At 41.0% G+C, this 16978-nt stretch overlaps 1 long non-coding RNA gene and 1 other non-coding gene across 2 annotated transcripts in view; one reads left to right on the forward strand and one right to left on the reverse strand.

Annotated features, from left to right (window-relative positions):
• The window catches only part of LOC136306726 (uncharacterized), a 146856-nt gene that overhangs the window by 111398 nt on the left and 18480 nt on the right, over positions 1-16978 (reverse strand). The window lies entirely within an intron of this gene.
• Positions 4267-4342, forward strand: TRNAI-GAU (transfer RNA isoleucine (anticodon GAU)). The gene has a single exon. It is a non-coding gene; the product is annotated as a tRNA-Ile (tRNA).

Raw genomic sequence — 16978 nt, forward strand, 5'->3', positions numbered from 1 at the left:
TCGCCGCCTGCCCTGGGTAATTCAGTTTGAATTAGCAGACACCTTTGCACAAATCATTTTAATTACAATTTATAATATCTAGAACAGTGGTCATTTCGTATGACCGCCGGGCTTTCTAGTGATGTATAGGTTTGCTAGCTTATAGTTTGCATTGGGTGTGGGGGATAGGCTGTAAGCAGGCAGGGTTGTTATACCCTAAGGCATGGTTTTAAGACTAAGCCTTTCCCACCCTAAGTGACTTTGTATCAGAGACTTCTTTGATGTATATTGGATTAAAGGTTTTGATTTCTACACTATAAAATGGGGTAGACCGGGAGCTTGCTCTCTCTCTGTTCCTGAGATTAGCATTAGAGAGGAGAGCAGAGAAAGGCCACTTGGAGGAGAGGAGAAGCAGCCAAGATGGTGGAGTGCTGAAGGAGAAGCCAGTTTCTGCAGAGTTTGTGTAGAGAGAAGGAGATGGGGAACAAAGATGAATAAGCCTGGTGAGGAAGAAACCTTTGATTCTAGAAAACTCAGATGAGTCAGTGACTTTAGGAGCCTGAATGGAAAGGGAAGTGTTTTCCCACTGTGTGTATTTCTTGCCCGCCAGGTGCAAGCTAGGATTAAAGCTAATGGCCCACCAGTTCTTGGCTTCATTGTTTCATTACCATCTGCTCAAATCAAATGCAAACCTGCATTGGCAAGGTGGCTGTGATGGTGGCTGTGGCTACTGGCTTTACAGTTACTATGTCCCTGGGGAAATTGAGGACCTCGTGTGAACTAGAATAGCCCACTGTTGGGAAATGAGTTTTTAAAATTTGTGTTTTTTGAGTTTTCTACTTTTATTGTTAAAAATAGAGCTGGGCAGCCATGTGTGTACTTGCCCTCAGAGCAGGGCAGTTGATTGTAAGTGGCAGATTGGATTACATTTCTGCCTAGGGAGGGCCATTGTTTTTGCTAATGTCTTCGGAGAAGAGGTAGAGAAAGAAGCCATGTCTGCAAAAAGAAAAAAAAAAAAAAAGGAAAAACGTGGCATCAATAATAGTGCCGCCTCCATAGTGTTCAGGGCCTCCGCTGAGCTTACTTATGCTTCAAGGAGTGGTGCCAAGTGGTGACTCCTCATGCAGCTCCTGGCACCTGCTCCCTTAGGCAACAGGAATCCCAGGCACCCCGACCCTTATATTGATTTGATGGTGTAAAGCATCTCTTATGCCAACTGGATAGCTACAAAATAGTGAGTGCATTTTGACCATTCCTTATTTTCTCAGTAAATGAGTGGTTCATTGGGGGGTAGTAGTTTACAATCCTCTTATTGTAAATTGTACTAAATTTGTACTAATGATAAGGCATATAAAATTGTATAGTCTGCCAAATACAAAGACTTCCTTTTGTACTAAGGATCCGTTGTTGTGGAAAAAATATTTTCTATGTTAGAAATATATGTTATTTCAAGAGTCTTTTGTTAATTCTCTTTTTATTTTCAATTTTATAGCCCTGTGATTTTGAAATCTTGGTTTAAATATTAGGTGATATGTAATGATTATTAATAATATCTTTTTATACAGTGTATAAAGGTTTATCTTATTATCATTTCTGAAGCAGTTAAAGGGGTAAGGTCCAATCTGCTCATAATTTTGTGGACTGTGGAAGCAGTATTTATTGTTCAATGTTAGGTCACCAAACCGAGTGACAAATATTACTATTGATCGGATTAATGGTAGAATTCTCAACATAATAGGTGGAAAGGAGAAAACAGATGACTGTGGTAGTAGGAAACATTTAAGTTGTGTGCCCAGATTAAAAAGGCTAAAGGATGTGGACAGAAATCTGTTTCTCTTTAGCTCTTTAGACATTATCTGTTAGGGTGCATAAAGTTACAGCACAAATAAGGTATGTTTTCTTAGAATGTAAAAGGGATTTATGATTAAGTAGAGTATGATTTATTTTATGAAGTATTGGTGATTTCAGTTGGTGATTTTAACTGGATCTTTAGAATTTGAGGAATGGATGTAATAGGACATTGTTTAAATCTTTTCTTTTCCTAAGTGACCTATAGAATTAAAAAGTTCATAATCTCCTTTCCAGGGGAAGCCTCAAGCCCTAACAGGACTGTTGGAATCTGTACTGTACATATGCCGCCTCACTTAGGACAACCGAGACCACCTTGAGAAAATGTTTCTGGTTGCCTGGCCTGAGCGGGACCCTAACACCCAAGCAGGAGAGGAAATTTTGGACACTTTCCACAAATTTCTGTTAGCCAAGATTAGGGAAGATACTAAGAAAAAGACCCATAAATTTTTATAAGGTGTCAGAAGTTATTGAGGACCCTCAGAAGACCCCACAGCTTTCTTAGACTATAGAAAGCTTATAGAGTCTATGCACCTCTAGACCCAGAGGCACTAGAAAATATTAAGGCAATCATCTTAGCCTTTACATAGCATTCAGCTCTCAAAATTAGAAAGAAAATGTATTATAAGTTTTTTGAAAAAAATAGAAACATCATCTGCTAAAAACAAACTAAGTATTTCAGAAGTGACATTGCTCCTCCCTCACTCACATAACTCTGTTTGGCCTCTAAGATGGCTGGTTAGCCAAAGACAGGAAAGATTCTTTTTTTATATATATAAATTTTTATTTTAATGGGGTGACATCAATAAATCAGGGTACATATATTCAAAGAAAACATTTCCAGGTTATCTTGTCATTTAGTTCTGTTGCATACCCATCACCCAAAGAGAGATCGTCCTCCGTCACCCTCTATCCAGTTTTCTTTGTACCCTTCCCCCTTCCCCTCTCCCTCCTTCCCTCCCCCCACCCCCTGTAACCACCCCACTCCTGTCCATGTCACTTAGTCTCGTTTTTATGTCCCACCAATGTATGGAATCCTGCAGTTCTTGTTTTTTTCTGATTCACTTATTTCACTCTGCATACAGTTATCAAGATTCCACCATTCTGCTGTAAGTGATCTGATGTCATCATTTCTTCTAGCTGAATAGTATACCATGGTGTATATGTGCCACATCTTCTTTATCCAGTCTTCTATATTTTTTTACAATGATTAAAAGCCTTTAAGCAAACTCTTGGCCAATACAGCAAGAATCCATAAAAGACTAGTGTCCTTAACATGTTCACCAAGTCCAAGTTGGCCCCATCACCATGCCAAATGCCTGAAAAATGCAACCAACCTCAGTTCAGTCTGTTAGGAGCTGTCACAGGGAGCAGGAGTCCAGAAAAGTCCACATCCAGGAAAAGTCCTCATGGCACTGGAATTGTTGTCACCATTCTATACTTTGCAGCTCATGTCCAAGTCCCAATGACCACTGCTTCTAGCTGGTAATGATTCAGGTAGACTGGAAAAGCCATTTGCAGCATGTATGGATATGGAGCTTCTGTTCTCCTCTGCCTGGAGAGATGAGACCAGGTTCCTCCTCCCTGGAGCTCTACGACTGTGGCATGGTAAAGAGAACCTTGGGATACCCTAAGCTGTATCCAGGTAGATTCATAATAGAAGTTGGCAAAAGGGGGAAAGAGAGCTCTAAATTAGGAGTAGGTCCCAGCCTGAAATATGAGTGGGGCATTGAGTAAGGAGGGATAAAGGGAACTCTATATATTAAGCAAAGCAGCAGAAAATAGGACTATCAACACCCACAACAGAGATCTTTGAGGGAAAAATAAAAAACCTGACTATTCAGGCAAAACATAGTTAAGTGGCCCTTGTGCAAATGAGATCAGTTCACCTGCTTCTTGGAAGAAATACCCTAGGCTCGTCCACAGTGTCGTAGATGGGGCTGATGGCCCTGGACACCTTCAGCCTTCAGTGGCAAACTCCAGCATTCTGGGCAAGGTTAGGTCATAGGTGGCTGGAGCAGGGCTGGAAGAGACTGAACCCTCCCTTAGAGGAGCGAGGGGGAAGCCTACCTTCCAGTGTCCCTGTTTCCTCACAGCAGAGGCATGTAAGCCTGGCAGGCTTTAGCTCAATAATTTTCCTTTCCACTATTGAAGCAGGCCCCAGATGGCATCCTATGAGATCCCTTTGGGGCGTTGGAGCCTTTAAGGGTGTATCCTATTGGGCTTTTTCTGCCTCTAGGTATCTTAAAAGCCATGCTCAGAAGATCTTGCTGAGGGGTTTGAGGATCCCCATCCACCTATATAAATCTTTTCCATATATCTGGAGCTATTTGGAAAAAGACAAAACAGTGTTATTAGCTGGATCTAATAAAAAAGGTAGTAGTTTGCAGGCGAAAAAGATTTGGTGTCTCCTGTTCATCAGCATTCAAAAGAATTGTGGCCCTGGCCAGTTGGCTCAGTGGTAGAGCGTCGGCCTGATGTGCGGGGGACCCAGGTTCGATTCCCGGCCAGGGCACATAGGAGAAACGCCCATTTGCTTCTCCACCCCCACCCCCTCCTTCCTCTCTGTCTCTCTCTTCCCCTCCCGCAGCCAAGGCTCCATTGGAGCAAAGATGGCCCGGGTGCTGGGGATGGCTCCTTGGCCTCTGCCCCAGGTGCTAGAGTGGCTCTGGTCGCGGCAGAGCGACGCCCCAAAGGGGCAGAGCATCGACCCCTGGTGGGCAGAGCCTCGCCCCTGGGGGGCATGCCGGGTGGATCCCGGTCGGGCGCATGCGGGAGTCTGTCTGACTGTCTCTCCCCGTTTCCAGCTTCAGAAAAATACAAAAAAAAAAAAAAAAAAAAAAAAGAATTGTAATTTTTTTTTAAGTAAAAAGCATGATATTGTAGACCCATAGGAGTTCCAGGATATGACTACCCTCTTTTAAATTTTTTTTAATTGACGTTAAAATGTTTGCTGAGTACACTTTAATAATACCTTAACTTTAAAGATTGTAAGCATGACAAAATACAGTAAATGCTTTTGCTCCATATGCAGGAGCATTTTCAGTTTAGCCAGTTTAGGAAATCCAATAATAGAACAATGCATACAGACAATGAGTTATAACATGTTTAGCAGCCTCTCCTGTTCTGACAGAGGTTACTATAGATCCGGAATATGTATCTACTGTAATGTGGACATACGACTGTTTGCCGAATGAAGGTATATGAGTAACATCCATCTGCCAAGTTGTCCTGGTAGGGGTCCATGAGGGTTAACTCCAAATGAAGGGGCAGTATAGGACCCCTTGGACAGGATTTCCCAATCTGCCGTGCTGCTTCCCTGGAAAGTTGAAACTGTTTACACCAGGCTGCAGCATTCTGGTGATGAATAGTATGAGACTGACTTGCTCGGTCTGTCATGGTTGCTCCATATAATTTTCTTTTGGGTAGCTTGATCAACAAGGGCATTCCTAGGCCCTGGCCGGTTGGCTCAGTGGTAGAGCATTGGCCTGGTGTGCAGGATTCCTGGGTTCGATTCCCAGTCAGAGCACACAGAAGAAGCGCCCATCTACTTCTCTATCCCTCCCCCTCTCCTTCCTCTCTGTCTCTCTCTTTCCCTCCCGCAGCCAAGGCTCCACCAGAGCAAAGCCACCCCGGGCACTAAGGATGGCCCCATGGCCTCTGCCTCAGGCACCAGAATGGCTCTGGTTGCAACAGAGCAACAACCCAGAGGGGCAGAGCATTCCCCCCACCCCAGTAGGCATGCCATGCGGATCTGGGTCAGGCGCATGCGGGTGTCTGTCGGACTGTCTCCCCATTTCCATCTTCAGAAAAGTACAAAAAATAAATAAATAAATAAATAAAACAAAAAATACAACAACAACAAAAAAAAGAGAGAGAAAAAAGAGAGAGAGAGAGAAAAAAAAAAAGGGCATTCCCTTGTGCTAAAGCTCCAGGGAGCATGGAGTGAGCTTGAGTATGTCCTATGAAACATGGAGCTCTATGTTGACATATAATTCTTGAAGAAGGAGGAAATAGTTCATCAGCATTTGTCCCTAAGACAGCAGTCTTTATAGTGGAAACACCATAAGTAAATATTTGCTGTCTGTCTATAGATTAAAGGGGGAATATGGCAAATGCTGAAAAGCCATGATCTTTCTGCCCTTCCCCTCCCCCAACCCCCTCCCTCTTCTCCCCCCACCCTGTAACCCCAACACTGTTGTCCATGTCTCTGAGTCTCATCTTTATGTCCCACCTATGTATGGAAAAATATAGTTCTTAGTTTTTTTCTGATTTACTTCTTTCGCTCAGTATAATGTTACCAAGGCCCATCCATGTTGTTGTAAAAGATCCTATGTCATCATTTCTTATGGCTGAGTAGTATTCCATAGTATATTTATACCAAAGCTTTTTAATCCACTCGTCCTCTGACAGACACTTGGGCTGTTTCCAGATCTTTGCTATTGTGAACAATGCTGCCATAAACATGGGGGTGCATTTCTTCTTTTCAAACAGTGCTATGGTGTTCTTGGGGTATATTCCTAACAGTGGTATAGCTGGGTCAAAAGGCAGTTCGATTTTTAATTTCTTGAGGAATCTCCATACTGTTTTGCACAGTGGCTGCACCAGTCTGCATTCCCACCAGCAGTAAAGGAGGGTTCCCTTTTCTCCACATCCTCGCCAGCATTTATTCTGTGTTGTTTTATTGATGAGTGCCATTCTGACTGGTGTGAGGTGATATCTCATTGTGGCTTTAACTTGCATTTCTCTAATCATTAGTGATGTTGAACATTTTTTCATATGCCTATTGGCCATCTGTGTGTCCTCTTTGGAGAAGTGTCTATTCATTTCTTTTGCCCATTTTTGGATTGGATTGTTTGTCTTCCTGGTATTAAGTTTTACAAGTTCTTTATAAATTTTGGTTATTAACCCCTTATCAGACGCAATGTCAAATATATTCTCCTATTGTGTAGTTTGTCTTTTTATTCTGTTCTTATTGTCTTTAGCTGTGCAGAAGCATTTTAGTTTGATAAAGTCCCATTTGTTTATCCTGTCTTTCATTTCACTTGCCTATGGAGGCAAATCAGCAAATATATTGCTGCGAGAGATGTCAGAGAGCTTACTGCCTATGTTTTCTTCTAAGATGCTTATGGTTTCATGGCTTACATTTAAGTCTTTTATCCATTTTGAGTTTATTTTTGTGAGTGGTGTAAGTTGGTGATCTAGTTTCATTTTTTTGCAGGTAAATGTCCAATTTTCCTAACACCTTTGGTGAAAAGGCTGTCTTTACTCCATTGTATGCCCTTACCTCTTTTGTCAAATATCAGTTGTTCATAGAGCTGTGGGTTTATTTCTGGGTTCTCTGTTCTGTTCAATTGATCTATGTGCCTGTTCTTATGCCAGTACCATGCTGTTTTGAGTACAATGGCCTTATAGTATAACTTGATATCCGGAAGTGTGATACCTCCTGCTTTATTCTTCCTTTTCAAGATTGCTGAGGTTATTCGTGTTCTCTTTTGGTTCCATATAAATTTTTGGAATATGTGTTCTATATCTTTGAAGTAAGTCATTGGTATTTTAATCGGTATTGCATTGAATTTATAAATTGCTTTGGGTAATATAGACATTTTAATGATTTTTGTTCTTCCTAACCATGAGCATGGTATATGCCTCCACTTATTCGTATCTTCCCTGATTTCTTTTATCAATGTTTTATAATTTTCTAAGTACAAGTCTTTAATCTCCTTGATTAGATTTATTCCTAAGTACTTTATTTTTTTGGTTGCAATGGTAAAGGGGATTGATTCCTTGATTTCTCTTTCTGACAGTTCATTATTAGTGTATAAAAATGCCTCTGATTTCTGAGTATTGATTTTATATCCTGCCACCTTGCCGAATTCATTTATCAAGTCTAGTAGTTTTTTTACTGAGACTTTAGGGTTTTCTATATACAATATCATGTCATCTGCAAATAATGATAGTTTTACTTCTTCTTTTCCAATTTGGATGCCTTTTATTTCTTTTTCTTGTCTGATTGCTGTGGCTAGGACTTCCAGAACTATGTTGAATAAGAGTAGTGAAAGGGGGCACTCCTGCCTTGTTCCTGATCTTAAGGGAATTGTTTTAATTTTTGCCCATTGAGTATGATGTTGGCTATGGGTTTGTCATAGATGGCCTTTATCATGTTGAGGTATGTTCCCTGTGTTCCCACTTTCTTGAGAGTTTTGATCATGAATGGGTGCTGGATTTTATCAAATGCTTTTTCTGCATCTATTGAAATTATCATGTGGTTTTTCTCCTTTCTGTTTTTTATGTGATGAATCACATTGATTGATTTGCGAATATTGTACCAGCCTTGCCTCCCAAGAATAAATCCCACTTGATCATGGTGTATAATTTTTTTCATATATTGCTTGATCCGGTTTGCTAATATTTTGTTGAGGATTTTTGCATCTAAGTTCATCAGGGATATTGGCCTATAATTTTCTTTTTTTGTGTTGTCTTTGCCTGGTTTTGGAATCAGAATTATGCTCGCCTCATAAAAGGAGTTTGGAAGTCTTCCTTCCTCTTGAATTTTTTGAAATAGCTTGAGAAAGATAGGAGTTAGTTTTTCTTTGAATATTTGGTAGAATTCACTTGTGAAGCCATCAGGCCAGGACTTTTCTTTTTGGGGAGTTTTTTGATAGCTGTTTCAATCTCATTTGTTGTAATTGGTCTGTTTAGGTTTTCTGATTCTTCCAGATTGATTTTTGGAGGATTATATAATTCAAAAAATTTGTCCATTTTATCTAGGTTGTCTAGTTTTTTGGCGTACAGTTCTTCATAATATTTTCTTATAATATTTTGTATTTCTGTGGTGTCAGTTGTTATTTCTCCACTCTCCTTTCTAATTTTATTTATTTGAGTCCTCTCTCTTTTTTTCTTGGTGAGTCTCGTTAAAGGTTCTTCGATCTTGTTTACCTTTTCAAGGAACTAGCTCCTGGTTTCATTGATCCTCTGTATTGTTTCTTTAGCCTTTATGTCATTTATTTCTGCTCTGATCTTTTTTTTTTTTTTTTTGTATTTTTCTGAAGCTGGAAACGGGGAGAGACAGTCAGACAGACTCCCGCATGCGCCTGACTGGGATCCACCCGGCACGCCCACCAGGGGCGAAGCTCTGCCCACCAGGGGGCGATGCTCTGCCCCTCTGGGGCATTGCTCTGCCGTGACCAGAGCCACTCTAGCACCTAGAGCAGAGGCCAAGGAGCCATCCCCAGCGCCCGGGCCATCTTTTGCTCCAATAGAGCCTTGGCTGCGGGAGGGGAAGAGAGAGACAGAGAGAAAGGAGTGGGGGGATGGAGAAACAAATGGGCGCTTCTCCTATGTGCCCTGGCCAGGAATCGAACCCGGGTCCCCCGCACGCCATGCCGATGCTCAACCACTGAGCCAACCGGCCAGGGCCTCTGCTCTGATCTTTATTATTTCCTTCCTTCTACTACCTCTGGGCTTTACTTGCTGTTCTTTTTCTAGTTCTTTTAGATGCAGGGTTAAGTTGTTTATTTGAGCTTTTTCTAGCTTCTTGAGATATGCCTGTAGTGCTATAAACTTCCCTCTCAGGACTGCTTTTGCTTTGTCCCATAAATTTTGAGTTGATGTATGCTCATTATCGTTTGTTTCTAGAAATTTTTTAATTTCTTCTTTGATCTCAATGTTAACCCATTCGTTATTTAATAACATGCTATTTAGTTTCCAAGTGTTTGAGTGTTTTTCAATTTTTCTATTGTGGTTGATTTCTAGTTTAATGCCATTGTGATCAGAGAAAGTGCTCGATATGATTTCAATCTTCTTAAATTTGTTGAGACCGCTTTTGTGCCCTAATATGTGGTCTATTCTAGAGAATGTACCATGAGCACTTGAAAAGAATGTATATTCTGCTGTTTTAGGGTGAAAGGTTCTGAAGATATCTATTAAATCGAGTTGATCTAATATGTCCTTTAAGTCTGCTGTTTCTTTGTTAATTTTCTTTCTTGAGGATCTATCTAATGATGTTAATGGGGTATTGAAATCCCCTACTATTATACTATTGCTGTTCATCTCACCCTTTAAGTCCATCAAAGTCTGCTTTATATATTTAGGTGCTCCTATATTAGGTGCGTAGATATTTATAATGGTTGTATCTTCCTTTTGGATTGCTCCCTTTATCATTATGTAGTGACCTTCTTTATCTCTAACTATGGTCTTTGTTTTAAAGTCCATTTTGTCTGATATAAGTACTGCTACCCCAGCTTTTTTTTCATTTCCATTTGTGTGAAATTTTTTTTTCTATCCTTTTATCTTCGGTCTGTGTGCATTTTTTTATTTGAGGTGTGTCTTTTGTAGACAGTATATGTATGGGTCCTGTTTTCTTATCTACACAGCTACCCTATGTCTCTTGATTGGATCATTTAATCCATTAACATTTAAGGTTATTACTGATATGTAATTGTTTATTGCCATTTTTTTTCTTTAAAACTGTATTCCTCTTTTGCTATATTCTTTTTTTCCTTCGATCTGTTTACAACAGGTCCCTTAGCATTTCTTGCAGCCTTGGTTTGGTTGCAGTGAATTCCTTGAGGGTTTTTTTGTCTGTAAAGCTTTTTATTTCTCCTTCAATTTTAAATGATAGCCTTGCTGGATAAAGTAGTCTTGGTTGTAGGTTCTTGTTCTGCATTACTTTGAATATTTCTTGCCATTCCCTTCTGGCCTCAAGTGTTTCTGTTGAGAAGTCAGAAGTCATCCTTATGGGGGTTCCTTTGTAGGTGATAGTCTTTTTTTCTCTAGCAGCTTTTAATATTTTCTCTTTATCATTTAGCTTTGGTATTTTAATTATGATGTGTCTTGGTGTTGGTTTCTTTGGGCTTCTCCTTAATGGAGTTCTCTGTGCTTCCTGAACATGTGAAATGTTTTCCTGCCTTAATTGGGGGAAGTTTTCTGCTAAGATATGTCTGAACAAAGTCTCTATCCCTTGTTCTTTCTCTTCTTCTTCAGGAACCTCTATGGTGCGGATATTATTTCTCTTCACGTTGTCACAGAGCTCTCTTAGAGTTTCCTCAGACTTTTTGAGTCTCTTTTCTTTTTTCTGCTCTGCTTCTGTGCCTTTATTTATCATGTCCTCTAACTCACTTATTCGATTCTCTGCTTCATCCATCCTGCTTTTAATTCCTTCCATTGTATTCTTTATTTCAGATATTATATTTGTCATTTCTGACTGATTATTTTTTATTATTTCAATGTCCTTTTTTATATTTGTTATCTCTTTATTTAGGTTTTCGTAAGGGCCATTTTTGGTTGTTCTAATATCTTTGAGCATCCTAACAATCATTATTTTAAACTCTGCATCTGGTAATTTGGTTATATCTGATTCACTTAGGTCCTTTTCTGGTGATTTCTCTTGGTTTATTTGTGTTGTATTTCTCTGCCTCTGCATTTTCTCTTCACAGGAGTGGCTGTGATCACGCACTCGGGTGCACAAGCATTGGTGGCCTTGGCCTTTGCCCCGCCCCCATGTGTGACGTTATGCTCGGTCCTGAGGGCACTGGCGAGCACCTTTGATCAGCTGTGGGTCTCCGCCTATTTCCAGGCTTTCGCCCTGCCCTTGCAGGAGGAGCCCACTCAAGGAACAGCTGCTAGCCTTGGCTCTACCGCCGGGCAGGACTGTGTGCCCAAGCTCAGCTCAGTAGTGGAACTCCACCTCTTCTGGGCTTTTGGCTCCACCCCCACAGGAGGAGCCAGCTACCAAGTCAGACCGCAAGCCTTGGTTGCACGGGCGGGGCAAGGCTATGCTCCTCTGCCCTTGCTCAGGGGCTGGTCTCCACCCTTTCCGGGGTTCCCGACCTTCTCCCGCAGGCTGGATTACAGGCTGCCGGCAGCTGAGCTTGACCACTTTTGTACACCTTCTTCTCCCCAGCCGGGCAAGATTGAGCTCACACCTGAGCCCAGTGGTGGCCAGCTGGCTTCTGCCCCTGCCAACAGAACCGCGCTTTTGTCTCCCACTGCTGCCCGCCCTCCAGCACGCCCTCAGCCACGTGGATGGGGGCATTGCAGCTCGGACCCTAAGACTCACTACTGTAGACCCAAAAGCTCCCTCCTTCTATGCGACTCTGCTCTGAGTGCTGCGGGGGAGCTTGTTTGGCTACTCTCCTGCTTCCCTTTGCTGGTATTGATGTTTCCAGGGGAAATATTCACTTCAGCTTTGGGGAGTGACTTGTCCCAGGGGTTAGGGTGGCTATCTCCCAAAATGTTTCTCCCTGTGCCTCCTAGATTACACTCTCTTCCTGTTACTCTGGTCCTCTCCTCTCTCCCCCTGTCCCCATGAGCCCAGGGTGAGTGGTTGTGAGAGAGATGTTCTGCGCGGTCCCTTTAAGAAGGATCCTGGGTCTGAGACATCAGACTCTTTCTCACAAACAGTATCCTGACTTGTTTCCAGCTAAATACTGTCCTTACACCTCTTCTGGGCTCTGGGGCTGCAGGCTGGGGCTTTGTTCCTGGGGCTCAGGACCCTTTCCCCTCTGCTAAACTCACTTCCTGCCACGCGAGTGTCTCTCTGCTGCCATTTGCTCCAGGGAGCTGGGCAGCCCTCTCCGCATTTCTGTTTTTCCTACCAGTCTCGGTGTGGCTTCTTCAGTGTTCCTTCATTGAAGAGTCCTCTTAGTTTAGTCCAAAGTTGGTTTTTCCAGATGATAGTTCTTAAAATTAGTTTGTAATCCACTTTGGTTCTGGGAAGTAGATGTTGGTACATCTGCCTACTCCAGCACCAGCTTGGCTCTCTCATGAGAAATCTTAAGCAAAGCCTGTGAGACCATTCAAAACCATAGACCCCCAAGCTCCAGTGAGGAAAGTATTCGAGAGTCAGGAAATATTCTTTAAGGCAGGAACAACCTAAGACAGGAATAGTCAAACAGGGGCCATCAAGAGAAGGCTTAAGAACTAACAAAGGTAACACTCAAACCCTCACCTCAACAATCAGGAGCCTGCTCCCCTGAATTAGTGGCCTTCATCTACTGTCCAGGGCACCAAAAGAGGGGGATTCCATAGAAACTCAAGAAAAAGCAAGCAGCTGATGCTACAACCAATAAGGTAGCCCTAAAACCAGTGGAATTTTAGGAAATTTTAGTAACTTTATTAGAACCCTTGTTGCCAATTTTTTTGCAACCAATTAGAAAAAGATTTTTCCAGCAGGAAAGGGATGACTAAGAATAAAAAGAAATAATTAGAAAAGCCAGACTTAGAATCTATTGCAGAAGGCATAGTGTCCAAGTATTTATTCTGTGTCCAAATAAATACTAAGCAAATTAAAGAAATTATGAAGAGAAACAGGGAGAGAGAAACTTTCCCAGGTGAACATTTAGAAATACATTTTACTAGAGAGACCTGAAGATGGCAGTGAAGTAGGCAGATGCATAGACTCCCAGCTCACACCACCAAACTGGATTACAAATTAATTTAGGGACAATCAGTGTGAAAAACCAACTCTGGACTACAAGACCAGCTCTCAAAAACCAAGGAGCAAAAAAGAAGCCACACTGAGCCTGGTAGAAAGTGCTAAGGCAAAGTGGGTCTCCCCTGCTTCCAGGAACAAAAGGGTGTGAGGCTGAGAGCCCAGAAGGGCTCTCATTCCAAGGAAAAGAGTAGTAAATATCACTCACAGCCACTTGCCTGGGGACCTGGGAACTAGGTGTGCTGAAAGGGTTGGCTTATTTTCCAAAAGGAAAGGGGGAGAGAGAGACAGATGGTGACTGGCAGAGGAATGCATGGGAGGACCTGAGAAGCTGACTCATCCAGTGCTGGAGGCAGCCATAGCTGAGGGAGGGGTTGATGCTTCCAAATAACACAAGACAAGTGGTTGCAGGTCACACATCTCAAGATATCTCTCCAGCTCCAATCAGCACAAGAAGACACAGCTGAAAACAAGAAGTGAGGAGGAAGGGCAGTAACTCAGGTCTCCATGGAGATCTGAGATGCACCTCCCCATACTGAAGTGGAGAAAGCACCCTGCCCCCAGAGAGAGTAACTGGCAGATCAAGACTTTAGAGTCTCAGGTTACACCCACCACATTCCTAGATACAGTTTCAAATAAGCCCCTGCTGAGATCAGTAAACAAAACTACCACCCAGATAACTCAGAGGAAAACAAACAGATCAAGACTTCAAAGCAGCTCTACTAGAAAACTCAAACCTGACAGTAGATTACAAACAACAGCTGATAACAACACAAGAAAAACTAGAAATAAGACAACTGAAAGTTAGAGGCAGACAACACCAAACCTAGACTCAACCAGCCCTACAAACACACACCCAAACACACAGATAAAGTGAGAATACAAAGAAGTACAATCCAAATGAAACCACAAGAGAAATTTTCAGAAAAGGAACTGAGTGATATGGAAATAACCAAACTGCCAGATGCAGAGTTTAGACTAATAATTGTTAGGATGTTTAGGGATCTTAGAACAACAATGGATGGTCATTAAAAACACCTAAATAAAGAGATAGCAAGTATAAAAAAAAGGACATTGAAATATTAAAAAAGAATCAGTTGAAGGTGACAAATGCAGTATCAGAAATGAAGACCACAATGGAAGAAATTAACAGCAGAATAGACGAAGCTGAGGATCAAATAAGCGAGTTGGAAGACAAGATGAATAAAGGTATGGAAGCAGAGCAGAAAAAAAAAAGAGACTCAAAAAGTTTGAGGAAACTCTGAGAGCTCTGTGACAACATGAAGAGAAATAACATCCACATCATAGGGGTTCCTGAAGACAAAGAGAAAGAACAGGGATAGAAACTTTATTCAACCAAATCATAGCTGAAAACTTCCCTAAGTTGATGCAAGGAAGGGTCTCACAAGTTCAAGAAGCACAGAGAACTCCATTAAAGAAAAACCTAAAAATACCTACACCAAGACACATCATAATTAAAATACGAAAGCTAAGCAATAAAGAGAAAATATTAAAAGCTGCTAGAGAAAAGAAGGCTATCACCTACAAAGGAGGCCCCATAAGGATGACATCCAACTTCTCCACAGAAATATTTGAGGCCAGAAGGAAATGGCAAGAAATATTCAAAGTAATGCAAAACAAGAGCCTACAACCAAGACTACTTTATCCAGCAAGGCTATCATTTAAAATTGAAGGAGAAATAAAAAGCTTCCCAGACAAAAACAAACAAAAAACTCAAGAAATTCATTGCAACCAAACCAATGCTGCAGGAAACATTAAGGGGCCTGTTGTAAACAGATCAAAGTAGGAAAAGAATATAGCATAGAGGAATACAGCTTTAAAGAATAACATGGCAATAAACAACTACATATCAATAATAACCTTAAATGTAAATTGATTAAATGAAAACAGGGTCCTGGCTGGTTGGCTCAGTGAAAGAGCGTCAGCCTGACATGCAGGAGTCCTGGGTTCGATTCCCAGCCAGAGCACACAGGAGAAGCAATTATCTGCTTATCCACCCCTTCCCCTCTCCTTCCTCTCTGTCTCTCTCTTCCCCTCCCCCAGCCAAGGCTCCATTGGAGCAAATTTGGCCTGGGTGCTGAGGATGGCTCTGTGGCCTCTGCCTTAGGCGCTAGAATAGCTCTGGTTGCAACAGAGCAATGCCCCAGATGGGCAGAGCATTGGCCCCTGGTGGGCGTGCCAGGTCGATCTCGGTTAGGCGCATGCGGGAGTCTGTCTGACTGCCTCCTTGTTTCCAACTTCAGAAAAATAAAAAAAAAATTAAAAAAACCCAGGACCCGTACATATGCTGTCTACAAGAGACACACCTTAAAACAAAAGATGCAAATAGACTGAAGGTAAAAGGATGGAAAAAATATTTCACACAAATGGAAATGAAAAAAATCTGGGGTAGCAATACTTATATCAGACAAAATGGACTTTAAAACAAAGACTATAGTAAGAGATAAAGAAGATCATTACATAATGATAAAGGGAGCAATTTAACAGGAAAATATAACCATCATAAATATCTATGCACCTAATATGGGAGCACCTAAATATATAAAGCAGACTTTGATGGATATAAAGGGTGAGATCAACAGGAATACTATAATAGTAGGGGATTTCAATACCCCACTAACATCACTAGATAGATCCTCAAGAAAAAAAATTAACAAAGAAACAGCATACTTAAAGGACACACTAGATCAAATTGATTTAATAGATATCTTTAGAACCTTTCACCTTAAGGCAGCAGAATATACATTCTTTTCAAGTGCTCATGGTACATTCTCTAAGATAGACAATATGTTAGGACACAAAAGCAGTCTCAACAAATTTAAGAAGATTGAAATCATATCAAGCATTTTCTCTGATCACAATAGCATAAAACTAGAAATCAACCACAACAGAAAACCTGAAAAATATTCAAACACATGTAAACTAAATAACATGTTATTAAATAACAAATGGGTTAACAATGAAATCAAAGAAGAAATAAAAAAATTTGTAGGAACAAATGATAACGAGCAAACAACAACTCAAAATTTATGGGACATAGCAAAAGCAGTCCTGAGAGGAAAGTTCATAGCACTACAGGCATTCCTTAAGAAGCTAGAAAAAGCTGAAATAAACAACCTAACCCTTCATCTAAAAGAACTAGAAAAAAAACAGCAAGTAAGACCCAGAGGTAGTAGAAGGAAGAAAATAATAAAGATCAGAGCAGAAATAAATGACATAGAAGGTAAAAGAACAATACAGAGGATCAATGAAACCAAGAGCTGATTCTCTGAAAGGGTAAACAGGATTGATGAACCTTTAACAAGACTCACCAAGAAAAGAAGAAAGAGGACTCAAATAAATAAAATTAGAAGTGAAAGTGGAGAAATAACAACTGACACAACAGAAATACAAAATATTGTAAGAAAATACGATGGAGAACTGTATGCCAAAATATTAAACAACCTAGGTGCAATGAACAAATTCTTTGAAATATATAATCTTCCAAAAATCAATCTGGAAGAATCAGAAAACCTAAACAGACTGATTACAACAAAAGAGATCGAAATAGTTATCAAAAAGCTCCCCCCAAAAAACAAAACTCCTGGGCCCGATAGCGTCACTGGTGAATTCTACCAAATATTCAAAGAAGAACTAACTCCTATCCTTCTCAAGCTATTTCAAAAAATTCAGGAGGGCCCTGGCCGGTTGGCTCAG

This window comes from Saccopteryx bilineata, chromosome 5 (genome assembly GCF_036850765.1).
Source record: "Saccopteryx bilineata isolate mSacBil1 chromosome 5, mSacBil1_pri_phased_curated, whole genome shotgun sequence".
Taxonomy (NCBI): Eukaryota; Metazoa; Chordata; class Mammalia; order Chiroptera; family Emballonuridae; genus Saccopteryx; species Saccopteryx bilineata.